The 26,254-nt window shown below is 51.7% G+C and overlaps 1 protein-coding gene across 1 annotated transcript in view; it reads right to left on the bottom strand.

Moving 5' to 3' along the window:
- Positions 1–7,010, bottom strand: part of NFASC (neurofascin) — a 78,568-nt gene extending 71,558 nt beyond the window's left edge. Inside the window, exon 1 of the mRNA XM_059867719.1 lies at positions 6,926–7,010. The gene's annotated coding sequence lies outside the window, so the exon portion shown is untranslated. The remainder of the gene's footprint in view (positions 1–6,925) is intronic.
- Positions 7,011–26,254: the final 19,244 nt, after the last annotated feature.

Below are 26,254 nucleotides of genomic sequence, written 5' to 3'. Positions count from 1 at the left end.
GACCCTGAGGTTTCCACAAAAACCAAATTCTGGTATCTCCACTTCCATGGATTCTGTAGGAATTCCATCCCAGGGCCTCCCCACTGTCACAGGGAAAAATTCCTTCCCAATATCCCACCCAAATCTCCCTGAACCCATCCTCTTGTCCCACCACCCCAATTCCTGCTGCAGATTCCCTTTTCCTTCCTTGTGACCCCTTCACATCCCGAGGTCTCCACACCAATCAAATCCTGAGGTCTCCACACCAATCAAATCCTGAGTTTTCCACACCAAACAAATCCTGAGGTCTCCACACCAACCAAATCCTGAGTTTTCCACACCAATCAAATCCTGAGTTTTCCACACCAATCAAATTCTGAGTTTTCCACACCAATCAAATCCTGAGATCTCCACACCAACCAAATTCTGAGGTTTCCACACAAATTAAATCCTGGTTTCCACACAAATTAAATTCTGAGGTCTCCACACAAATTAAATCCTGGTTTCCACACCAACCAAATCCTGAGGTCTCCACACCAATCAAATCCTGAGGTCTCCACACAAATTAAATCCTGAGGTTTCCACACAAATTAAATTCTGATGTTTCCGCACAAGTCAAATCCCACTTTCCCCACACAAACCAAACCCCAGTTTCCCCACACAAACCAAATCCCAGTTTCCCACACACCATTCCCTTCTCCAGGCTGACCATTCCCACCACCCTCAGCCCGTCGGAAGTGTCACCAGAGGAGCTCCCTGGGTGTCCTGGCACGTGCGGGTGGCACAAAGCCCCGTCCTGTCCCTCCCCTCCTCCCACTCCCAGCTGGGATTGCCTCAACCCCATCCCAAAGGAGACCCCAACAAGGAGCCTTTGTGGCCGGGTCTGCTGGGAATGTCAAAGCCAGATTTCAGGAATGTGACAGCACCGAGGTGACAGCAGGGACGGGAGCTTCTCCGGGGCCCCGCACTCCATTGGCTCACAGAGGGGCCTTTATCCCCATTGGGAGCCATCCCGGCCCCACAAATGGGGCTGTGTCTGCAAATCCAGAGTGGCTGGAGGTGTCACCATCCTGGAGAGCCGAGAAGGCTTCGGGAAGAGGGGGAAAAATGGAAAAGATGGAGTAGAAGTTATCACACAGCATGGAAAATGAGGATGGAAAGGAATTCCCTCTGGGGAAGGAAGGAATCCAGACCTCCCTGACAAGATTTGAGAATGACTGTAAAGGAATCCAACCCCTGGATGGGTCCTGGAGGTTTAAAATCCAAAGGAATATTTGGAAAGGGCAAACAAACCCCAGAGGATGAGTCTGTGGGGTTGGGAAGAGTCTTTGGGATTGGGAAGGGTCTTTGGGATTGGGAAGAGCCTGTGGGGCTGGGAAGAGTCTGTGGGGCTTGGGAAGAGCCTGAGGGGCTTGGGAAGAGCCTGAGGGGTTGGGAAGAGTCTTTGGGATTGGGAAGAATTTGTGGGATTGGGAAGAATCTGTGGGATTGGGAAGAGCCTGAGGGGCTGGGAAGAGCCTGAGGGGTTGGGAAGAGCCTGTGGGGTTGGGAAGAGACTGAGGGGCTGGGAAGAGCCTGAGGGGTTGGGAAGAGTCTTTGGGATTGGGAAGAATTTGTGGGATTGGGAAGAATCTGTGGGATTGGGAAGAGCCTGAGGGGCTGGGAAGAGCCTGAGGGGTTGGGAAGAGCCTGTGGGGTTGGGAAGAGACTGAGGGGCTGGGAAGAGCCTGGGGGTTGGCTGATCTTCACCTGGGGAAAAAGGGAAGGCTGGAATTCTTTCCCTGACCACAGATTGGGAGAATGTCCTATAAAAACTGCTGGGAATATCAAATAAAACCTGCCAGGAATACAAAAAAAATAATCCTGCTGGGAATATCCAAAACCCACTCTGAATATCCTACGAAACCTGCTCTGAATTTCCACCAAAACCTGTTGGGAATATCCAATGAAAGTGCTGGGAATATCCAATAAAAACTGCTGAGAATAGCCATAAAAATGGCTCTGAATATCCACCAAAACCTGCTCTGGATATCCACCAAAACCTGCTGGGAATATCCAATAAAAACTTCCGGGAATATCCAATAAAAAGGAATATCCAGTAAATCTGCTCCTACAGGGATGGGCAGCTGAGCTTTGTCCAGGAGGAGGAAAATCACCAAAGCCTCACAAAGAGGGAGAGGATCTTGTTCCCTGCTCCCAAAAATCCCGGATCCCCAAACAATTCCAGCTGGAATTACCTCAGGAAGTCACCACCACCGGGACCGGGATCAGCCCTAAACTCAGCCCAGCAGAGCCAGGCTTTACCCAGGTGGGGTTTAAAACCTGTCCTAAATTGTGGAGACCACCCGGCATCCAAACTCCAGCTTAAAAACCACGCTGGGGGTGGAAAAGGGGGAATTCCCACATTCCCTGCATTCTGTCGTGCCAATGTATCCCAGTTTTCCCTCTTTATCCTGGATTCCAGTGGGATCGGGGAGATGGGAACTCAGGGAATAACGTGCCCTTCCCAAATCCCCACGAGGGGATTCAGCACCCTGGAGAGCGGCCGGATCCGGGAGGATTTTCCTACCCACGGACGTTCCCGGCCTCGGCATTCCCAGGTTTTCCAGAGAATTTGTGGCTGCCCCATCCCTGGAAGGGTCCAAGGCCAGTTTGGAGCAACCTGGGATAGGGGAGGCTGTCCCTGCCTGTGGAATGCGATGAGCTTTAATTTTCCAACCCAAATCATTCCACGATTCTGCAGCTCTTTGAACTCGGGATAAGCAGGAAAAGGGAACAATTCAGAGGGAAAAAGGGAATTTTTGGGGCATTTTCCACAGATCCAAGCAGAACCTTCCCACTGGAGCTGCCAGCCCGGCCTATCCATGCCAGGAAATTTCAGGAGGAATTTGGGATTCAGGCTGACAGAGCTGCAGGATCAGATTCCGACTGTCCCTGGGAAAAGGAGCAAAATTCCACTGCCAAGGAGGTGGAAAACCTGCCAGGAATTGCCATGAACCTTCGGCTTCACCAGCCCTGGGGGTTGTGCTCCTGTTTTCCCACTCCCTGGGAGGCTCCAGGTTGGCTTCCAGAGGTGGGAAAGGAGCGTCCCAGAATCCAGGACAGGGATTCATCAGCTCTTCCCAAGCCTGGATTGATCCAAGCTCCCTCTTCCCTTTGGATGCTCCTCCAGCAAACTGGGAATGCGCCAACTTCTTGCTTAAGGCTTGCAGGCAGAGGAATGCAAGGAAAAAAAATCCCAAATTCTCATTTTATGGGAAAATCTCCACTATTCCCTCTCTCCTGGGTGCTCTCTCCCAGCTGCATCCCTGAGGAAAACAGAGCTGGGTCTCAAAATTCCAGGATGAGATCCAAAGGAACATAAGGAGGAGTTGTCAGGAATTTCTGCCCACCCCAGCTCATCCCTGGTTTTTTTTCCATGGATAATCCTTGTCCTCCGATCTCATTAAGTGGGAATGGTGATCCCGATAAGCTGAGGGAGAAATCCTCCTCTTTTTTAATCTGTAATAACCCAGCCCTGTTTCTTTCAGCTCGGGATTAAAGGGAAAAAAAAAAAAGGGAAAAGGAGGGGGATGGGGATTATGGAACATTTAAACTTCCAGCAAGTTCATTCCAAGCTGGAATCCCTGGAATTACACAATAATTGTCCTGGACAGCCCGGGAAGGAATGAAGAAACTTCGGGAGGAGGGGGAAAAATGGAAAAGCTGGAGCAGAAGTCATCCAACAACACGGAAAATGAGGAAAATGAGGTTGGAAAGGAATTCCCTCCGGGGCAGGAAGGAATCCAGACCTCCCTGACAGGATCTGACAAAATTGTAAGGGAATCCAAGCCCTGGATGGATCCTGGCAGGGTTTAGGAATATTTTGGGACGGGCAAACAAAACCTGAGGAATAAAGGGAAGTGCCAGAGGCTTTTTCCTTGTTTTTTTAGGAGTCTCCTCACCGGTTTTGCAGTTTAAATTCAAATAAAATCTGATCTTTTTTTATCTGAAAATCTGATTTTCTCACTGGGTTTGAATCCTCCCGATTCAGCTGCACCTAAAAAGTGTGGAAAACAGGGAATTCCACAGCTCCCAGGAAGCAAAGAAATGAAGGAATTCTGCCTGAACTTCCAGGTTTTTCTCCCTGGGAATGAAGTTCTGCTGGGATTTGGAAGGTTGGTGCTGCCCAGACGAGCAAATTACAGCCCCACAGAAAATCCACCCCCACGTGGAAAACAAATCCAGAAATTCCTGCCCAGATAAAATCAGAGCCTCAGGAATGTCCTGGGAATGGGGCTGTTCCTTTTTCCCAGATCCCTCAAACAAATCCCAAATTTTTCCCTTGGAGACTCCTCCTCCTCCCTTGAGCAAGGGCAGGATGGAGCTGAAAAATTCCAAAGCTCCAGATGGAACAAACAAATCCCAAAGTTTCCAGTTCCAAGCTCCACCTGCCCAGGTGAGCTCCACTGGTCTTTCTCCAGGGAATATTTCCTTGGAGCATCCCAAAACTTCTCCATTCCTGCTAATTTCTGGATTTCTGGATAAAAACCATCTTTATCCAGGGAATATTTCCTTGGAACATCCCAGAACTGCCCAATTCCTGCTAATTTCTGGATTTCTGGATAAAACACATCTTTATCCAGGGAATATTTCCTTGGAGCATTCCAGAACTTCCCCATTCCTACTAATTTCTGAATTTCTGGATAAAACACATCTTTCTCCAGGGAATATTTCCTTGGAGCATCCCAGAACTTTCCCATTTTTCTCAGTGGGGTGACAGGACCAGAGGGAGGATCTGATCCAGGGCCATGATCCCTACGGATAATTCCTTTTCCCAAGGTCACCCCAGCTGGGATGGAGCACTGGGATTAACAGTGGGAAGTCAAACTTCCTTAAATCCATTTATTCCCCCTTTTCCCAACAAAGGAAGCACCAAAAAAAATCCCTTTTCCTGCTGCCCATGTCCATCCCTTTCCTCACATTCTTGGGAATCTCCAAGAGTTTCCTGGGGTGGAATTCCCAGATTCCCATTCCCAGATTCCCCTTCTGCTCCAGACTCACTTTGTGCTTCACACCTGATCCCAACCCCATCCCTGAGGTTTGAGGGTACAACCCCTCTACACCCAGGAGTATCCCACGAGTATCCTACTCAGAGTATCCCAACCACCTGGCAGGAGCAAAACCATGGAAAAAATTCCTCATTTTTCCCATTATTATTCAATGTTTTCCCCCATTTTTGGGACCCTTTGTGGTGGAGTTTTTCCCAGTGGATTTTGGGGGATTTTATCCCCCCCCAAAAACTCCAGGAGAGAACGAGAAGAAAACAAATCCTGATTAAATTATTTGGAAAACTTGGGATATTCCCCATTTAATCATCAGCTGGGAGAAGAGATGATTGGATTGGGCTGGGTTTGAGCCAAATCCTTTGGGATGAGGATGAAGATGAGGATGGAGCTTTGTTAAGGCCAGAATTAACACAAAACCAGGCCCAGGTTCCAACTCCTGCAAACAAAGTCACTTTTCCAACCAAACAACCTCTGCCTGCCAGCCGAGCACTTTTCCATGCATTATTTATGTTGGATTCACGTTACAACCACGCCAAAAAAATGGGAAAAGCAGCAAAGGCCCAGCCCTGAACTGGGAAACAGCAGAATTAAAAGCAGAAATCGAGCAAAAAAATGCCAAATTTGAGTTTTCTTTCAGGAGAGAAAGCAAAGTTTTCTTGGAACAAAGCAGCCCCTCGGTGTCTGCCAAAGAGGGGGAGGTTTTCCAGGAAAGAAAGGAGTCAGCATCCCTGGAAAAGTCACAGGATTCCTGCTTTTGTCCTCGGCAGCTGCCAGGAGCACCCCGGAAACACCACAGCGCCACAGGATCCATCTTAAAGCAGCCGGGCCTCAGCTGGGCACGTCAGAATTCCAGCTTTTCCCGCAATTCCCGCATCCCCCCGGCCCTCGGCGCTGCCCCTCCGCCGGGGCCCAGCCGGGAACAGCCCGCGGTGACTTTGGGGAGTGCTCCGGAGCCATCCCAAGGAGCTGACCTTGAGGAAGGAGCCCACAGGCAGCATTCCAAAGGGAAAGGCAGAACCCACCCGAGCCATGCCCAGTTTTAGCAGGGATGGGATTTTTCTGGGCAAAACCTTCGTTTTCTCACCCGAACATCCTCTGGGTGAGGCCTCCCCGGGATGGAATTCGCGTTTTCCCTTCTCCCTGCCCTCCAAGGAGCACCTGAGGCCACGGAAAAGGGAGGACCCCTCTCCATCCCCGCTCCATCCCCGCTCCATCCCAACAATCCCTCTCCCCCAGGCCCCAGCGCTCCCACGGCCTCCTCACCCTCCTCACCCCATTCCCGAGCTTCTCGCGGCCGTGGAGCAGCGGGAGCGCCGGTGGAGCCGGGATCCCAATGATTCAGCACTTTCCCGGCTCTTCCCGATCGAGATCGATCCCCGGCAGCGGCTGCGGGAGGATGCGGATCCCGCAGCCGCCACTCACCGCTCGCCGCCGGGGCCCGCCGCTTCCCGGCGCCGCATCCCAAGCCAGGTGCGTTTTCCCGATGGATTTTTCCGGCCCGGGATGTTCTTCCGGAGGGAAGGCGACAGGGAAGGAGCGAGGCGCGTCCCCCGCAGAGCAATCGCCGCCCCCCGCCGGCTCTCGGCGCCCCAAAGTTGCGCTGTCACCCCAAGGTCCCCACCCGGGCTGCGCTCCCCGTGCCCCCGCACTGCCACCGCGGGGTTTTGTCACACGCAGGGACACGAAGCCGTGACGTAAGAGCCAAAATCCCATCACATGCCCCAGCTCCCCCCTCCCGGGGTCCTGACAGCAAAAACCGGGAGATTCTGGGGGGTCACCGAGCAGGTTTAGGACCCCAAATCCGCCCTGAGGATGCGCGGACCCCCCCGCGCGCATCCCCGAGCATCCCCCGAGATCTTCCCGCATCCCGGCGCGTCCCGATCCCGGCGTGTCCTTACCCTCAGGAGCTGAGGTGGCCGCAGCCGGGGCTCGGTGCGGGCTCGGTGCGGGCTCGGTGCGCCGCACTGCGCGCTCCCGGGCGCGGCCGCGCCGCACTGCGCGCTCCCGAGCGGGCGGAGAGCGAGCGCGGCCCGGCAGCGGCAGCAGCAGCAGGAGGAGGAGGAGGATGAGGCAGGGAAAGGAGGGAGGAAGGCACGGGCTGGAGGGGAGGGGGCAGGGCAGGGGGAGGAGCTCATTAGCGGCGCCCTTAATGAGCAGCCGCAGCGCTCAGCGCGGGGCTGAGCCCTGCCAAGGCTGAGGGCGCAATCCGGGGACAGAAATGCGAATTTTGGGCAAGGAAAGGAGGAGTTTGGGTCACTCCGAAGAGCTGACCCCTCCCAAAGCCCCGCGCGCAATCCGGGGACAGAAGGGCGGATTTTGGGCAAGGAAAAGACGAGTTTGGGTCACCCCGAGGGTGCGGAGGGTCCGCGGGGTGCTCTGTGCCCCCCACAAGGGCGAGGAGCGTCCCCCGGTGCTGCCGGAGAGGAGAGCGAGTGGCACCGCTCGGCTGGGGGCGACATCGGCTGCTGGCACCGGTGGCACCGATGGCACTGGTGGCACTTTTGGCACTGGTGGCACTCCTGGAACTGCTGGTACCGGGGCACTCGTGACACTGCTGGCACTGCTGGCACTGCTGGCACCGGTGACAATGGTGGCACTGGTGGCACTGTCCCCCCTTGGTGACCGAGCCCGGACGTCCCCGCAGCCTCTCGGTTTAATTAAAGCTCCCCCCCACTCCCAGAGAGATTTGTGGCCTCTCCTTCCCGGGTTTTTTATTAAATTCCCGGTTTTCTGCTGAGGCTGCAGAGCTGGAATTGATGGAGGTGGATGTCGGGGAGCGCCAGAGGGAGCCTGGGTTTCGTCTGGCTGCTGAATGGAAGATGAAATATGAAATATTTGATTTTAGGGATGGATTAATGCAGGAATTAAATATATCGAATATGCCAGTGGAAATCAGGGAGTCAGGAATCGGGGGATAGGTTGGCTGGAAGGGACCCTAAATGGATCCAATTCCATGGAATTCCATGCCATGATCCCAGGTTTTTCCAACCTGCCCTGGGACACTGCCAGTCACAGAATTCTCTGGGAATTCCATCCCCCCACCTCCCAGGGAAGGATTTATTCCCAATTTCCAGCTGAACGTTCCCCTCGTTCAGTCTGAGCCCATTCTCCCTTTCCCTGTCTCTCCATCCCTTGTCCAAATCCTTTTCCATCTTTCCTGTCATTCCCTCAGCTCCTGGAAGGCCACAGCTGGATCATCCCAACATTTCCCTTATCCAGATGGAACAATCCCAATTTCCCAGCCTGGAATTCCAGCTGGGAATTCCAGGGCTGGAGCAGCTCTGTGGGGGGGGGGGGGGGTCTCACCTGAGGGGGCAGAGGGGCTGAATTCCCCCCTCTCCTGCTCCATTTTTATCCCAAAAATCCATTTCCAGGTGTCACCATCCCATGGGAATGAGGGAGGAATTCCCGTGGCAGAAATTCCGTGGGGATCCCTGCATTTGCTGGATCTCCAGAGAGGGAAAAACTTCCTGAGGGGATGTGGGGACACAGCTGGAAACCCCAGGTGTGGAAATCCCAATTTCCCTATGGAATAACAGATCCAGGGAGCAGCTGCTGGGAAAGGAGGGAGATAAATCAATCAGGAATATTCAGGGATGGAGCAGAATTCCAGACACTTGTCCCCAGCTGCTGGGAGCTGGGAAAACCGGGGAAAAAACATGAGGAAAAAGGGGAGGAAACTCCAGGGAAAAACAGAGGAAAATCTATGGGGGAAAACAGGGGAAATCCATGGGGGAAAAACAGGAAAAAGCAATGGGGGAAACTGGGGAAAATTGGGGAAAAAAACCTGGGGAAAACTGGGCAAAAGCCATGGGGAAAATCAGGAAAAAACATAGGAAAAACTGGGAAAAGCCATGGGGAAAATAAAAAAAATTTAAAAAAAAAAAAAAAAAAAAAAATGAAAGAGGAAAGCTAGGAAAAAGCCATGGGAAAACTGGGCAAAAGCCACGGGGAAAAACAGGGGAAAACTATAGGGAAAATTGGGAAAAACTCGTGGAGAAAACCAGGAAAAAGCCATGGGGAAATCTGGGAAAAAACATGGAGAAAATGGGGAAAAACATGGAGAAAAATGGGAAAAAGCCATGGGGAAAACTGGGAAAAAACATGGAGAAAAATGGGGAAAAAACATGGAGATAAAAATCGGGAAAAAAGCCATGGGGAAAACTGGGAAAAAACCAAACCACCCTCAAGGATCAGCACCAAAGGACAAAAAAATCCCGGAGTTAAATTTGGGGACGTTTTTCCATGGATGTCACCGAAGTCAGGGATCTTGTCCCTGACTCTGCAGCTTTGGGAACCTCAGATTTCACCGGGCTGTGCCTTTTCCGCCCGGATCCTGCCAGATTTCAGGTGGGAGAAGGGAATTTCACTCCGGAGCTGCCTCTCCAGCAGTGCTGACTGCTCCTCCAAGATGCTGATCCCAGAGAATTCCAGAGGGATCCAAGGGCACGCTGCACTTCTGGAGATGCTCAAAGCCTTGAGAAGTTTTTTCCCCTTTTTTTCTCATTTTTTCCCCCCTTTTTCCCATTTTTTCCCATTTTTCCCCCTTTTTCCCATTTTTTTTCCCATTTTTTCCCCTTTTTTCTCCCTTTCCCCCTTTTTCCTGCAAGGGTTTTTCTCTTCTCTCCCGTTCATGCCCACAAATATCTGGGAAAGAATTGAAATATCCCTTTTTTGGGGGGCAGTTTCCATGGAAAATCCCATCTGGAAGAGGCCACAGCCCTCACAAAATCTGATTTACACATCACAAAAAATCTGATTTACGGGGCTGAGCTCTTTGGGCTATGAGCCAAAATTCCCTCATTTTTCCATGTAGATGCCTCTGGAAGAGGGAGGGAGCAGGAGGAAAAGCTTGGAATTTGCTCATGGAGGAAAGAAAACCGGGATGTGTCTTCTGGATTTATGGGAACAACCAGATCTGGTGAAAAATCATCAAAATTCCTCAAAAAAAACCAAGATGGAATCTCCAAAAAAAATCACATAAATGGGATGGAAAATGAAATTCCAGGATCTGTTTGGGACAGGGGAGGGTTGGGATCAGCTGGAATTTGGGCATTTCCCAACAGGGAAATCCCTTCCCAGATCCAGCCTGGATCTTCATCCTCACCCTGTGGAAGTTCCCTTCCCTTGGCTTCTCCCTAGAGATTCCCAGCAATCCAATTATCCCAGTGAATTGGGGATGGAAAAGGAGGAAAATGAGCTCCTCCAACCTCTTTGGGAAAATATCGATTGGCCTGAAAGCCTTGGGAATGATGGATTTGGGGGGAGGATTTAGGGACGAGATGGTGATGGAGGCACATCCCAGGAACTCGGGTTTTATGGAGGCACATCCCAAAATCTTGGATTTCCTGGATGCACATCCCAGGAACTCGGGTTTTATGGATGCACATCCCAGAATCTTGGATTTTATGGATGCACATCCCAAAATCTTGGATTTCCTGGATGCACATCCCAGGAACTCGGGTTTTATGGATGCACATCCCAAAATCTCGGATTTTATGGATGCACGTCCCAAAATCTTGGATTTTCTGGATGCACATCCAAGAATCTCAGATTTTATGGATGCACATCCCAGGAACTCGGGTTTTATGGATGCACATCCCAAAATCTTGGATTTTATGGATGCACATCCCAGAATCTCATTTTTCATGGATGCACGTCCCAAAATCTTGGATTTTATGGATGCACATCCCAGAATCTCGGATTTTATGGATGCACACCCCAGGAACCCAATTTTCATGGATGCACATCCCAGAATTTTATGAATGCACATCCCAGAACCTCGTTTTTTATGGATGCACATCCCAGGAACTCAATTTTCATGGACACACATCCCAGAACCTCAATTTTTATGGATGCACATCCCAAAATCTCATTTTTTATGGATGCACATCCCAGGAACTCAATTTTCATGGATGTGCATCCCATAATCTCAGATTTTATGGAGCTTCTCCTGCCCCAGGCCATGGATGATCCCATCCAGGAAATCCTGAGGAGTTTTTCCAGGAAATCCACAGGAGCACGGGCAGAGGGGTTTGGCCTCATCCGCTGTTTATTCCCTGTTAATCCAGGAATTAAAACCTGGATTGGGATTTAGAGGAACTCATCCCGAGTTTGTTATTCCAAAAAAAAAAAACCAGGATAAATTCCAAGTGGATTCCCTTGGGAGCCAATTATTGAAATGAAAGGGGAAGGGGTCGCTCCTTGCAGTGATCCAAATCCGGAGCTGTTGGAATTCCCCATCCCAGAGGATGGAAAATCCCCATTTGAAATTCCCAAAATTCCCAAAAAGCTGCGGTTTGGGGCTGCCCGTGGTCGGGCAGTGCCACCTGCTGTCCCCGCCTGTCCCCGCTGCAGGGATTGATCCATCCCAAATCCCGGGAATTCCCAAACATTCCCAAACATTCGGGAAGGGCAGCGGGATGGGAAAATCGACGCCTGGAAAAATCGGTGACCACGTAGGGATCCCAAAAATGTTCCCTTCATCCCGCTGGGACAGCAGCAGGAATTTCCTCCTGGAAAAAGAGGGATCCAGGCTTTGGAAGGAGCTGCTCAAAAAGCTTTGGAATCCCGACATTCCTGGAGGTATCCAAGGATTTCTTGGGCACTGGCTGATGATCCTGGAGGGATTTTTCCAGCCTTAGGAATCCGGGAATTCTACATGGCCACAACTCCTGGATTCCATCCCTGGCAGGAAAGGAAAAGGCCAAAATTCCCCGGGAGGAGAGGCTGGGATGGGGCCGGAGCTGAGCAGGATTTGGGAAAAGGAAAATCACTGCAGGGAAAAGGGAAAGAATTCCAGCAGGGCAAGGTCGGGGAGTCAGGAAAAGAGGGAAAAGCAGCAAAGCTGAGCTTGATTGTTAATTAAAAACCTGCCTCTAATTAAGGATATTCCCTCCTCGGGCAGAGGGATGATCCAGAGCTGATCCCATGGCAAAATTCCCCCTTGGATTTGGGGATCCAGAGCTGATCCCATGGCAAAATTCCCCCTTGGATTTGGTGATCCAGAGCTGATCCCATGGCAAAATTCCCCCTTGGATTTGGGGATCCAGAGCTGATCCCATGGCAAAATTCCCCCTTGGATTTGGGGATCCAGAGCTGATCCCATGGCAAAATTCCCCCTTGGATTTGGGGATCCAGAGCTGATCCCATGGCAAAATTCCCCCTTGGATTTGATGATCCAGAGCTGATCCAATGGCAAAATTCCTGCTTGGATTTGGTGATCTGGAGCTGATCCAATGGCAAAATTCCCCCTTGGATTTGGGGATCCAGAGCTGATCCCATGGCAAAATTCCTGCTTGGATTTGGTGATCCAGAGCTGATCCCACTGCAAAATTCCCCCTTGGATTTGGTGATCCAGAGCTGATCCCACTGCAAAGTTCCTGCTTGGATTTGGTGATCTAGAGCTGATCCCATGGCAAAATTCCTGCTTGGATTTGGGGATCCAGAGCTGATCCCATGGCAAAATTCCTGCTTGGATTTGATGATCCAGAGCTGATCCAATGGCAAAATTCCTGCTTGGATTTGGTGATCCAGAGCTGATCCCATGGCAAAATTCCCCCTTGGATTTGATGATCCAGAGCTGATCCTATGGCAAAATTCCTGCTTGGATTTGGTGATCTGGAGCTGATCCAATGGCAAAATTCCCCCTTGGATTTGGGGATCCAGAGCTGATCCCATGGTAAAATTCCTGCTTGGATTTGGTGATCCAGAGCTGATCCCATGGCAAAATTCCTGCTTGGATTTGATGATCCAGAGCTGATCCCATGGCAAAATTCCTGCTTGGATTTGGTGATCCAGAGCTGATCCCACTGCAAAATTCCTGCTTGGATTTGTTTCCTGGGATGTGTCTGGAGCATTTTTGGAGGGATCTGTGCCCAGGCAGCCTCCAGGAGTGGAGCAGGATTTGATGGAGGAACTGGAATCTCTTGGATCCCGCAGGAATCAGACTTTTCCCGGGAAAACAGCCTGGAAAATCCTGCTTGGGAAGGCTGAATCCATCCTGGAGCAAATTCCAGGATCCTCCTTCACCACTAGATCGCAGCACATCCCCAGTTTCTGCTGCCAGCGCATTCCCGGGCAGGGAAAAGGAGCCGCTGGAACATCTTGGAATTACAGGAGCAAAAATCCAGGTGGGAAATGGTGCGGAAGGAAGGACACGGCCGAGAACATTCCTGCCCTTAGGGTGAATCCAACCCCCGGGAATTTCCTGGATGGGCCGGGAAAAAATGCCCTGGGCAGTATCCAGCATGTCCAGGGCTTCCCAATTTCCCTTTTTCCATGGGGAAAAGGTTGGAATGGGATCCCTGGGGTCTGCTGGTCTCCCAAAGTCCTTGGGTAAACCTGTCAGCATTCCCAAAATCCCAACCCTGGCTAAAACAAGAGAATCCCTTTGGGAATGCTGAGCCCTCTCCTTGGAATCTGTGGGATTTGGGAAGGCATCAAATGGCTCCAGAATCCCTCTCCTGTGGGGTTTTTTGGGATATTTCTCCCAGTTTTAACCCAGCTCCCATTAATCCCATCTATTCCTCAGCAAGGAGTTGTATCCAGCTCCAAAATTCCATTTATTCCCATCAGCAAGGGGAGAAATCCCAGAACATCTCTCAGTGAATAAAATCAACATTTAAAACATCGGGATTTTATTCCCTTTTCCTCCTTTCCAAGCAGATTTTTGGAGTCATTTCATGGAAAAGCCGCCGTGATTCCAATCGATCCCAGCCCCCCTTTCCAGCAGAACCCAGGGAATGTAAAACACTTCCAGCTCTGCCTTTCCCCCTGGAGGAAGATGGGAATAAATCCTGGGAGCCGGCCATAAATCAAAAATTAATCTCCCCGAAGCGCCCGGCCTGTCCCGATCCCTCAAACAACAAAACAGCGGGAATTCATCACGGGAATTCATCCCAGGGCCTGCCAGGGGAGGATGGATGAGGGTGGAAGAGCAGGGAGTTAAAAAACATGGGAAAAAAAATCCCATGGAAAACACTCGGGGTTGTGGCTCTGAGGGGGTTCAACGTCGCCTTCCATGGGCTGTCCCCCCAAATCCCTGGAATGCTGCTCCAGAATTCCCAGGGAGCTCCAGGGAATAAATATCCGTGGGGTTTTTTTGGGATTTCGGCCCTCACGGGGAGCAGAACAGGGAGGAGGTGAATTCCAAGATTTTTCCATGGAAAAGGGACACGAGGAAGGGAATTCCAAGGTCCTTCCATGGAAAAGGGGCACAAGGAAGGGAATTCCAAGATTTTTCCATGGAAAAGGGACACGAGGAAGGGAATTCCAAGGTCCTTCCATGGAAAAGGGACACGAGGAAGGGAATTCCAAGGTCTTTTCCATGGAAAAGGAACACGAGGAAGGGAATTCCAAGGTCCTTCCATGGAAAAGGGGCACAAGGAAGGGAATTCCAAGGTCTTTTCCATGAAAAAAGGGAACACAAGGAAGGGAATTCCAAGGTCCTTCCATGGAAAAAGGACACGAGGATGGGAATTCCAAGGTCTTTTCCATGGAAAAGGGACACGGGGAAGGGAATTCCAAGGTCTTTTCCATGCCCAAAGTCAATTTTTTGTCCCAAATTTTCCCATCCTGTTGGCACATCTGGATAACAGCCGGTTTAACTTCCTTTTTTTGGGAATATTTCACTTTTCCTTCTCTGTTTGTACCCAGGATCAGGGATTTGTCCCAAAATCGGGAATTTCCCGACTCTGAGGTGCTGCAGGAGGGCTCAGGTCACATCCCACGGGTGGAGAAAAGTCCTGGAAAAAGGAATTGCTCCAAGTTTTCCAGGAAAATCAGAATGGAAACAGAATATGAATGATTAGGGAAAGAAATCCCGGGATTTTTGAGGCTGGAAAAGCCTTCCAAGGTCACAGAGTCCAACCCTTGGACACCTCCAGGGATGGGGATTCCAGGCAGGATGGGATTCCAGGAATTTTGGCTCCTGGAATTCCGAGGGGCTGAACTCCAGCTCTCCCTGCCCTGGGGGTCATTCCTGCCCTTCCAGAGGGGTGGAAATCCCGGATTTTCCAGGGAAAAGGAGAAAAATCTGTCTGGATTTTTGTTTGGGTGGGAACAACCCCGCAGCCAGCGGAGCTCCAAGGAATCCTTGGATGCTTTGATGTGGGAATCTTGTGGGAAGGGGCGAGGGGGGAACCAAAAGCTCCACGAATTCTCTGAGGGTCTCCAAGGAATATTTTTCCAGAGTGGGAAGCAGAGGAAAGCCCCAGGAACAGCTCCGGAGCTGCGGCCTCCTCATTCCCACATCCCAAATCCCAAAGGATTCATCCCAAACTCTGGCAATTTTCAAGCTGATTCCTCTGAATCCCAAAATAGCTTTTCCCTCCCCACAATTCCCAGCTTTTTTTGCCACTTTTCCTGCAAAAAAATTCCTTTTGATCTTTATTTTTCCCTCCCTCTCCTCAACAAACGAAGCCCAAACTCAGCAGCAGGAACAATTCCTGCTGGAATTACTCCGGGAACCTCTGGATCAGGACGGAGTTGTTCCATCTCCTAAAAAAAAAAAAAAAAAAAAGGATGAGAAGAAATTCAAGGAATTTGTTAAAATATTTCCCTGGAAGTGGCTTTGGAGTCCCCTGGAACGTTTGGGGACAGTTCGGACACTTCTCCCTCAAATTTGCCTTTTATTGGAGCTTCTCCTCCTGTTTGGAGCTGGGATTTTTTGGGATGTTGCTCCCAAATATTGGAATATTTTAAGGAATGGGATTTAGAAAGTCTCAGGGCTCCGAGGTTGCCTGGGTCATTTCCAGAGGATCCATCCAGCGCTTCCATTTCCCCAATTCCCACCCATTCCCACCCCAATTCCCACCCCTTCCCACTCCTTCCTGCCCATTCCCACCCCTTCCCACCCATTCTCCTTCCTTTCCCATCCCTGTTCCCACCCCTATTTCCAACCCTTCCCACCCCAATTCCCACCCATTCCCACTCATTCCCTTCCCTTTCCACCCATTCCCACCCCAATTTCCACCCTCTCCACCCATTTCTACCCCAATTCCCAACCCATTCCCATCCTAATTCCCACTCCTCCCCAATCATTCCCACCCCAATTCCCACTCCTCCCCACCCATTCCCACTCCTTTCCACCCCAATTCCCACCCATTCCCATCCTAATTCCCACTCCTCCCCAACCATTCCCACCCATTTCCATCCCTTCCCATCTTTCCCCTTCCTTTCCACCCACTCTCCCCCACCCATTCCCACCCCAATTCCCACTCCTCCCCACCCATTCCAACCCCTTCCCATACTTTCCCCATCCATTTCCACCCATTCCCACCCCAATTCCCACCCCAATTCCCACCCCTATTCCCACTCTCCCCCACCCATTCCCACCCCAATTCCCACCCCTATTCCCACTCATTCCCACTCTCCCCCACCCTTTCCCACCCCAATTCCCAGCCTTTCCCATCCCTTCCCACCCCAATTCCCACCCCAATTCCCACTCATTCCCACTCTCCCCCACCCATTCCCACTTCAACTCCCATCCCTTCCCATCCCTTCCCACCCATTCCCACCCCAATTCCCACCCCAATTCCCAGCCCTTCCCATCCCTTCCCACCCCAATTCCCACCCCTATTCCCACTATCCCCCACCCATTCCCACCCCAATTCCCACCCCAACTCCCAGCCCTTCCCATCCCTTCCCACCCATTCCCACTCCCCCCTTGCATTCCCACCCTTTCCCACCCCCATTCCCAAGGATTTCCACGCCGCCATCCCACATTAACCCTGGGAGCCCGGCACGTTCCTTTGCTGGATGCACAAACACGAACTCATTAGCAGCACTAATTAGCAGCCCTAATTAGCGCCGTGCTCCAAAGGGAAGGGGAATGAAGGAGAGGCGAAGGAAGAGACGGAGCAGAGGGGGGAGGGATTGGGAAGGGGGAAAAAATGGGAATACAAAAGGCACGGAGAGAAAAGGTTGGGATGAAAATAGAAGCGGGGTTGTTCCCTGGTTCTGCTCAGCCAGGAACAGCTCTGGGAAGGATTCCTGATATTCCCAATATTCCCAATATTCCAAATATTCCCAATATTCCTGATATTCCAGATTCCCAGCTGGAGCTCAGCATTCCAGGGAATTCAAACTGCTGGAGAAGAGTGACAGAGAAACCCTTCCTCTCCCTCCTTCCCTCATCCTCATCCCCCTTCCTCCTCTTCCTCCTCCTCCAGGTACCAAAAGCTGGAGTTTATAGGATCCAAATCCCAACTGGAATGGGATGGGATGGGATGGGATGGGATGGGATGGGATGGGATGGGATGGGATGGGATGGGATGGGATGGGATGGGATGGGATGGGATGGGATGGGATGGGATGGGATGGGATAGGATGGGATGGGATCCATGGGAATTCTGGGGTTGATATTTTTCCTGTTTTCCCTCTTTTTTCCCCAGTTTTTTTCCCCTATCCCTGTTTTTTTCCCCATTTCCCTGGGTTTTTTTCCCTGTCCCTGTTTTTTCCCTGTCCTTGCGCCGGAGCCGCTCCGACAAAACCGTTGGAATGACAAACGCTGCCCTCGCCCGCGATTCCGCTCGCGGCACACTCGAAGGATTCCCGACCTCAGGGCCCTTTTTGAAGACACAAAAATCCTTCCTTCCCTCCCTCCCGATGACTCCACGGCCATCAGGGCCGTTAATTGCCGGAACATTCCAAAGGTTGATGGAAAATCGCCGGAATATTCCAAAGGTTGATGGAAAATTGCGGATCAACGGCCTCTCCCGCCTGGCTGGAGGAATAACTGGGGACCCCAAGGCCGCCCCACGTGTCCCAGCCCAGCTCATTTTCCTGGATTTGGTGGCTCGGTGCCGCAGTGGGAGCCTGGATGTAAATCTGTGGGAATGGGGCAGGGAGTGGGAAAGTTGGGATTTGGGGATTTATGGCACGGTCTGTGATGTCATAGGGGTTTGGGATGATCCGTATGGACACGCATCCAAACAAAACCATTCCTGTGGCTTCATTCCCAATAAATAAGGCTCATGATGAGTTTCATTCCCATCAGGAAAGTGGAATTTTCCCATTGCTCCAGACCCTAAATTGGTTAAAAATTCCCGGTTTTGGGGGCAAGTTGGTTGGGATTTAATTAAGGAGAGAAATTTCCTAATAAATCCAACATTTCACCCTGGAAATGCCTCTCCCATAGGATCGGGGCTCTCTCCTGCCTTTCCTGTAGGATTGGGATTCTTTTCCTGCATTTCCCACAGGATCAGGGCTCTTTTCCTGCTTTTTCCCCAGCCAGCAGCAGGCCTGGAGTGCAGATTGGATTCCCAACCGGAATTTGAGCAGCAGCAAATCAAGGATTAATCAAGTGCTATAAATATCAGCGTCCCTCTCCCACTCCTTTCCAGCAAACCTCAGGATCTGCACATTCCCAAAAATCCCCTCGGATCCCTCCCTTTATCCACCTCTTTTCATTCCACATTTTTCCTCCAGCTCTCCCAAATCGCAGCCACGGGAAGAGAGAGGGAATTTCCATTCCCAAGTCCCGGCACTGCGGGTTTAACAGGTGGATGAACTTCCCAAGGATCCTCCAGGTGGATGAACTTCCTGAGGATATTCCAGAGCCCTTCATTCTCCTGGAATTCCTGGTTTTTTTGCATCCAGGAGCCCCCGGCGTGGCCATGGCAACTGGTTTTGCTTAAGTGCAGCTCGAGAGCGGAGTTAATTTTAGATGAAGTGAGGAGGGAGCTGCTGCAATCCCTGGATTTCTCCTCCCAGAATGATTCCCAGGAATTCCTGCACCACGGCAGCCGCCTAAACTTCATTATCCAGGGAATAATTCATTATCCGTGGAATTACAATGAGGTTTGGGTTGGGAGGGGCCTTAAAGATCTTGTTCCAACCCCAAATTATTTAATTCTGACTGATCCATGGAGTTGATCCTGAGGAAAGGGAATGATCCATTATTCCCTCAGTTCAGGGAGGACATTTTGGAGTTGGAGCATTTCCAGGGAAGGGAATGAAGCTGAGAAGGGTTTGGAGAATCCTGAGGGAGCTGGGAAGGGGCTCAGCCTGGAGAAGAGGAGGCTCAGGGGGAATTTCTGGCTCCCAACATTTCCCAATGTCTGAATTCCCAGCATTTCCCAAACCCTAAATTCCCAACATCTCCCAGCGCCTGAATTCCCAACATCTCCCAGTGCCTGAATTCCCAACATTTCCCAGTTCTCAGTGCCTGAATTCCCAACATTTCCCAGTTCTCAGTGCCTGAATTCCCAACGTTTCCCAGTTTTCAGTCACCAATCCCGACGGAGGAGCCAAATTTCTCCTCCGTGAGTTCCTCCAGCTCCGTTTTTTTCCATGAATATTTTGCTGATGGATTTCTTGGCTCCCATGCTGGAGCCAACAGCCAAATCCAAAGGAATTTTTGGAGAGACCTTTCCAGAAAGTGCATCCAGAGCTGCCCGTCCCCAGCAATCCCAGATCCATCCTGCTGGGAAGGGGAAGGGAGGGAAGGAAAACGGAGCCAGAGCTCGGAGTTCATCCCGAAAATCTCCTCCTGTGCAGCTCCGGCAAAAGTCATTCCATCATTTCTTTTCATCCGGCCAGGAAAATCCAAAGCTGCTCACAAGGAAGTTTTCCAGGTGAAATTTGTCCATGGAATTATTTGCTGGCAGGAATTGTCTCTGTTCCAGCCTTGCCCCAACCAATCCGAGCCTGTGATCCTGATGCTTCCAGCAGAACCAGCCTCGGGATAATTCCATGGGAATAATTCTATGGGAATAATTCCATGGGAATAATTCCATCCTGAATGGTTTGGGAGCATCTCCAAGGACTTTCCATGAGTCCTGAGCTTCCCAAAAACCCCAGGGTGGTGTTGGGTGCATGGAGCTGTCTCTTCCCAAGGAATGCTCTGCAGGATTGGCCCTCATTAATCCTCACCCTGTCATTAACCACAGCATTTAATTAATAAATTAGCATCTGGTTAGGCACGGACAGGACGTGGATCAGCAGGAATGAGTCTCCTGAGGCCATGGATCTGCTGCTCTCCTGAGGCCATGGATCTGCTGCAGTGTTGGGAATACCAGGCAAGGACAAGAAAATTCCATGGGAAGAGGCGTGAGATGGATCTGGGATGGTCCCTTTGTGGTCACTGGCCAGGACTATTCTTGGATTCTGGAAAGGGAATCTTCACCAGGAGCTGGAGCCCCTGGATACAGGTAATGGCTTCCCACTGCCAGAGGGAAGGGATAGATGGAATATTGGGAAAGGATTCCCAGCTGTGAGGGTGGGGAGGGGCTGGGATGGAATTCCCTGAGGAGCTGTGGCTGCCTCTGGATCCCTGGAATGTCCAAGGCCAGGCTGGATGGAGCTTGGAGCAATCTGGGAGGAGGAGTTGGGGGAGGAATAGGATGAGTTTTTGGGATCCTTCCTGCCCAACCCATCCCGAGGTAATGCCATTCCAGCCAGGAAAGGAGCCTGGATGCATCCCAGTTCCAGCAGCAACATTCCCATGCTTCCATCCATTCCAGAGCTGCCGCCTTTCCCCTGAGACCTCAGGATGATCCCAACCCCATCCCAGATTTGGGATTAGCAAAGAGGGGATCTATCCCTCTCCCTGCTCCATTTACAGCTCACTTCCCCCATTTCCCTTTCACCTCCGGCTTTCCTGGGAATGCTCTGCCGGTGTTACAAAATCCAGGAATTATTATTCAGGGAAGGAGTGGGAGAGAGGCTCGAGATGCCAGCGATCCTTAATCATCCCCATCATTAGTTAATTGCCGGAGCCGAGTCCATCCCGAGGAGAACATGGAATGCTAAATTTAGACGGAGCCACGGGATCTATTCTGGGGGATTCGTGCTCTCCCCGCCACGGATTCTGCCTCCCGCTCTTCCCAGGAATGTCAGCAGCGGGGACTGGCGGAGCGGCGCCAGCCTCGCCCTCCGTGGGCTCCCAGCAGGAGTTCCTGGGAATGTGGGAATGCGGCAGGGCCTGGGAGGGGGCAGGAAGGAGGATCCTGCTGGATCCTGCACGTGGATTTTTGGGGGAAAAGCTGTTCTGTGCCTGGTTCTGATGGTGCAGTGTCAAAAACCACCTCGGGATGGGATGGGATGGGATCCATGGGATGGGATGGGATGGGATGGGATGGGATGGGATGGGATGGGATGGGATGGGATGGGATGGGATGGGATGGGATCCATGGGATGGGATGGGATGGGATGGGATCCATGGGATGGGATGGGATCCATGGGATGGGATGGGATGGGATCCATGGGATGGGATGGGATGGGATGGGATCCATGGGATGGGATGGGATCCATGGGATGGGATGGGATGGGATGGGATGGGATGGGATGGGATGGGATGGGATGGGATGGGATGGGATGGGATGGGATGGGATGGGATGGGATGGGATCCATGGGATGGGATGGGATGGGGAGAATCCCGCACAGAGCTCCACTGGAGAGGAAAGAATGGATCCATTTTCCTCCATTTCTGGGGTCCCAGCCTGCTAGAATTCCTTCTTCTCCTCATTCCCTGCTCCCCATTTTCAGAGCCATTTTCCAGGTCTTCCTGGAGACTTTCAGATGGAGCTCCAGCAGTAGGGCTAGGATCTCCCTCACTCATCCCTGATTCCCATTATTTTCCATCAGCATGGCTGGAACCTCCCACCCTGATCCCTGATTCCCATTTTTTTCCAGGAGCAGGGCTGGGATCTCCCACCCTGATCCCTGATTCTCATTTTTTTCCAGGAGCAGGGCTGGGATCTCCCACCCTGATCCCTGATTCCCATTTTTTTCCAGGAGCAGGGCTGGGATCTCCCACCCTGATCCCTGATTCCCATTTTCCTCCAGCAGCAGCACCTCCTAAAAATTTGCCTCTGTGGCCACGCCCCCTCCTGTCCCTGTTCCCCCACCCCAACCCACACATTCCCAATTTTTTGAGAGTCTGGCAGGACACCAGACACCTCCCATCCCTTTGGATCCTGCAATTCCCGGGAAAACTGACGGCAGGGGGCGGGGAGGGGGAAAGTCAAAACTTAATAAGACATTAAGACAACAGATTCATTAAAGAGTCGTTAATCCCTGTCAGGAGCAGCTTTAATTAACAAATGCCAGGAACTGCGGCACTGCCACCGCTCCTGTGACCACCTGAGTGCCGCTAATTAAATGCCAGTTAAAATTCCCCGGAATCTGGCAGCGCGTTTTCCGCCCGCTGCCAAGATTTTCTCCGCAGCCTCCGAGTTCACCTCGTTTGTCATTGTCCTCCCCGTGCCTGAGCAGGGGGGGGTTCTTGGAAAACATTCCCAGCTTTCTCCTCCCCTTCCCAAGAAAGGCTGTTTGCTTCTCCCTGGGTTTTTTTGTCAAATTCTGCTTTTTTCCTGGATTTTTGGAGCTCTGGGAGTGTTGGCTGTGCTGTTTTCCATGGAATATCATCCTGCTGGCGCTGGGATAAGGTTTAGCAGGAGATGTCCCTGCTCAGGGGCTCAGTGACCTCCCTTCCAAACCATTCCATGATTTTGGGAAGATTTTCTTCATCCAAGGCTCCTTCAGCATCCACAGCAAGGAAAAACCCTCATTCCTCCTCCTGCCCATGGGTGACAGCTCCAGTGGGACCCTCATTCCCTGAGGATGCTCCTTGGCCTTCCCAGAAATCCCTTGGGGAGGGAATGGGGATCATCAGCCCTGTTGGGAATGTTAGGAAAGGGATTCCCTTCCCTTCCCTTCCCTTCCCTTCCCTTCCCTTCCCTTCCCTTCCCTTCCCTTCCCTTCCCTTCCCTTCCCTTCCCTTCCCTTCCCTTCCCTTCCCTTCCCTTCCCTTCCCTTCCCTTCCCTTCCCTTCCCTTCCCTTCCCTTCCCTTCCCTTCCCTTCCCTTCCCTTCCCTTCCCTTCCCTTCCCTTCCCTTCCCTTCCCTTCCCTTCCCTTCCCTTCCCTTCCCTTCCCTTCCCTTCCCTTCCCTTCCCTTCCCTTCCCTTCCCTTCCCTTCCCTTCCCTTCCCTTCCCTTCCCTTCCCTTCCCTTCCCTTCCCGAACCTTCCCGAACCTTCCCTTCCCTTCCCGAACCTTCCCTTCCTGAACCTTCCCTTCCTGAACCTTCCCTTCCCTTCCTGAACCTTCCCTTCCCTTCCTGAACCTTCCCTTCCCTTCCTGAACCTTCCTGAACCTTCCCTTCCCTTCCTGAACCTTCCCTTCCCTTCCCTTCCTGAACCTTCCCTTCCCGAACCTTCCCTTCCCGAACCTTCCCGAACCTTCCCTTCCCGAACCTTCCCTTCCCAAACCTTCCCAAACCTTCCCAAACCTTCACTTCCCAAACCTTCCCAAACCTTCCAAAACCTTCCCAAACCTTCCCTTCCCAAACCTTCCCAAACCTTCCCTTCCCTTCCCAAACCTTCCCTTCCCAAACCTTCCCAAACCTTCCCATTTTTCCCCTATTCCCCCTTTTCTCCCATTTTCCCTTTCCCCTTTTCCCTTTTCTCTTTTCAATTTTCCCTTCTCCCTCTGAAACCATTCCCAGAATAACGGGATTTCCTCCCCCAATTCCAGACTCCTCCCCACTTCCCGCTGACCTCTGTTGGCAAAATCAAACGGGATCGATTTTTCCACAGGGCTCCCAATTTCCCGGAGCCGTTTTCCCTCGTCCTTTGATGTGACAACCCCAGGTGTCCCCTCAGCTGCACAAACTCCACATCCATAAAATCCACGGCATTCCCAGGCTGGGATTTACACCACTGGAGGCATCCAAAGGAATTGGAGATGAGCTTTAGGAGCGATTACGGATCCCGTGGAAAGGAGGGAGCGGGAAGGGGGCACACGGCAAACACTGGGATGTTCTCGACTCTCTCGGTGCATTTCTCCTGGTTTATCCCAAAATTCCAGCTCCAGACACCCCCAAGTGTCCCGGTATTCCTTGGGAGTGGCAGCAGATGGGCAGGGACACATCTGGAAGAATTCCTGGAATGTCACCAACCCGGCACAGGGGGCTGAGCCCCAAGGAGGGGACAGGACACAGGGGGGTTCTTCCCAGGGGGATTTGCAGCTGGATACAGCTGGAAGCGCCTGGAATGCTCCAGGAAGGGACTGAGGGAGGTGATGTTCAATCCCAGAAATCAGAGGATCACTCCATCCAGCTCCTCTGGATTTTGGGAATGGCTTTGGAAAGTGTTCCCAGCACCAGCCAGCTCCACAGACAGCACCAGGGCCTGATCCAAACCCATCCACACAAATTAATCCCAATAAAGCCTGGATTCCGTGGGCCAGATCCCACAGGGCAGATTTGGGATCACAGGATCCCTGAGAGGGCAAACGCCCCATAAACCATCCCCAACTCCCCATTTGTTGCTGCTCCAAAGGCGGAGCTGAGCCCCAGAGCAGGAATTTCAGGATTTCTCCTCTGGGATCAGAATTCCCGGACTCCCACACTCCTCTTCCTCACATCCCGACCCTCTTCCCACCCTCAAGGCTTTCCCTCAGCCTAAACAAACCCGGGGAGAAATAATCCGAGGATTTGGAGGCTCTCAATCGCCATGGCAACCCCGCAGGCCTCCTCCTCCTCTTCCTCCTCCTCCTCCTCCTCCTTTTCCAGCCAGGAGCATTCCCAATCTCCCACCGCCTTTCCAGGGCTCCCCTGTGGGTAACTGGAGCAAACTGGGAGCAAAACCTCGTCCTGCCCAGTCTGGATCAGCCCCCCCAGGATGTGCCAAAGCTGCACAAAAACATTCCAGTGCCCCCCAAAAGCAGATCCCAGGTTTTTCTTCCTTTTTTTTTTTTGGGAAATTCCCATAATGAGCCATTCCCTGGTGAGCTGGGGCAGCGCCAGGATGGGAAGAGCAGAGCCAGGGAATGTGAGTGAGGAGAAATAAATAAATCTGGGGGGTTGTAAACACAGTTTTGGCCTGGTTTAGTTGGGATTTCTCCCTCCCTGTGCAGCCTCCGGTGAGGGTTTGTGAGGAGCCAGAGGAGCCTGGAGCTGCGGGATGGGAAAAGGAGAGGGAGGAAGCTGCGGGAATGGGAATGGGTTGGACTGGAAGGGGCCAAAAATTCCAATTTTTGGATTTCCAATGATCCCATTCCATGGGCAGGGACATTCCCACCATCCCAGGTTTTTCCAGCCTGGCCTCGGACACTCCCAGGGATGGAGCAGCCCCGGATCCTCTGGGAATTCCATCCCGGCCCCTCCCCACCCTCCCAGGGAGGAATTCCTTCCCAAATCCCACCGCACGCCCCACCCCGGTTTGTGACACTCAGGTGTGTCCCCACAGCCCGGAGGGAGGGACGAGGTGGCTCCCGTTGCCATGGGAACGGTGGCACCGCCCACCAGGAATGTCCCCAGTGGGAAAAATGTCCCCGAGCAGAGCTCCGGGGGGGGAGGGAGGGAAAACAGGGCTGGGGTGAGGGGATCCCTGGGGTGGTGACATCCCCGTGGTGGTGACAGTGACACCCCCATGGTGACAGTGACACCCCCCTGTCCCCTGTGACAGTGACACCCTCATGATGGTGACAGTGACATCCCACTGTCCCCAGTAATGGTGACAGTGACACCCAAGTGTCCCCTGTGACAGTGACACCCCCATGGTGACAGTGACATCCTGCTGTCCCCGGTGACAGTGACACCCCTGTGATGGTGACAGTGACACCCCCCTGTCCTCTGTGGTGGTGGCACCCCTGTGATGGTGACAGCCCATGGCCCCTGTGACCATGACACTCCACATTGTCCATCAAAAAATCCCCCACATTATCCATAAAAATTCCCCCATGTTATCCATTAAAAAATCCCATGTTATCCATAAAAAACTCTCATTATCCATAAAAAACCCCCATGTTATTCATTAAAAAATCCCATGTTATCCATAAAAAACTCTCATTATCCATAAAAAACCCCATATTATCCATGAAAAAATCCCATGTTATCCACAAAAAAATTCCCATGTTATCCATAAGAAACCACCCCATGTTATCCATAAAAAATCCCATGTTATCCACAAAAAACTCTCATTATCCATTATAAAAAACCCCATGTTATCCATGAAAAAATCCCATGTTATCCACAAAAAAATTCCCATGTTATCCATAAGAAACCACCCCATGCTATCCATAAAAAATCCCATGTTATCCATAAAAAAATCCCATGTTATCCATAAACAAATCTCATTATCCATAAAAAAAATCCCCTGTGCTATCCATAAAAAAATCCCATGTTCTCCATAAAAACCCCATAAATGGGAGATCCCATTTGGAATTTCTTCCCAAGGTGGGCCTGGAGATGTCTGGGAATGAGGGAAGGATAAATCCCA

This window comes from Haemorhous mexicanus, chromosome 25 (genome assembly GCF_027477595.1).
Source record: "Haemorhous mexicanus isolate bHaeMex1 chromosome 25, bHaeMex1.pri, whole genome shotgun sequence".
Taxonomy (NCBI): domain Eukaryota; kingdom Metazoa; phylum Chordata; class Aves; order Passeriformes; family Fringillidae; genus Haemorhous; species Haemorhous mexicanus.
The sequence above is the reverse complement of the archived record's forward strand: the minus strand, read 5'-3'. Positions and strand labels throughout refer to the sequence as shown.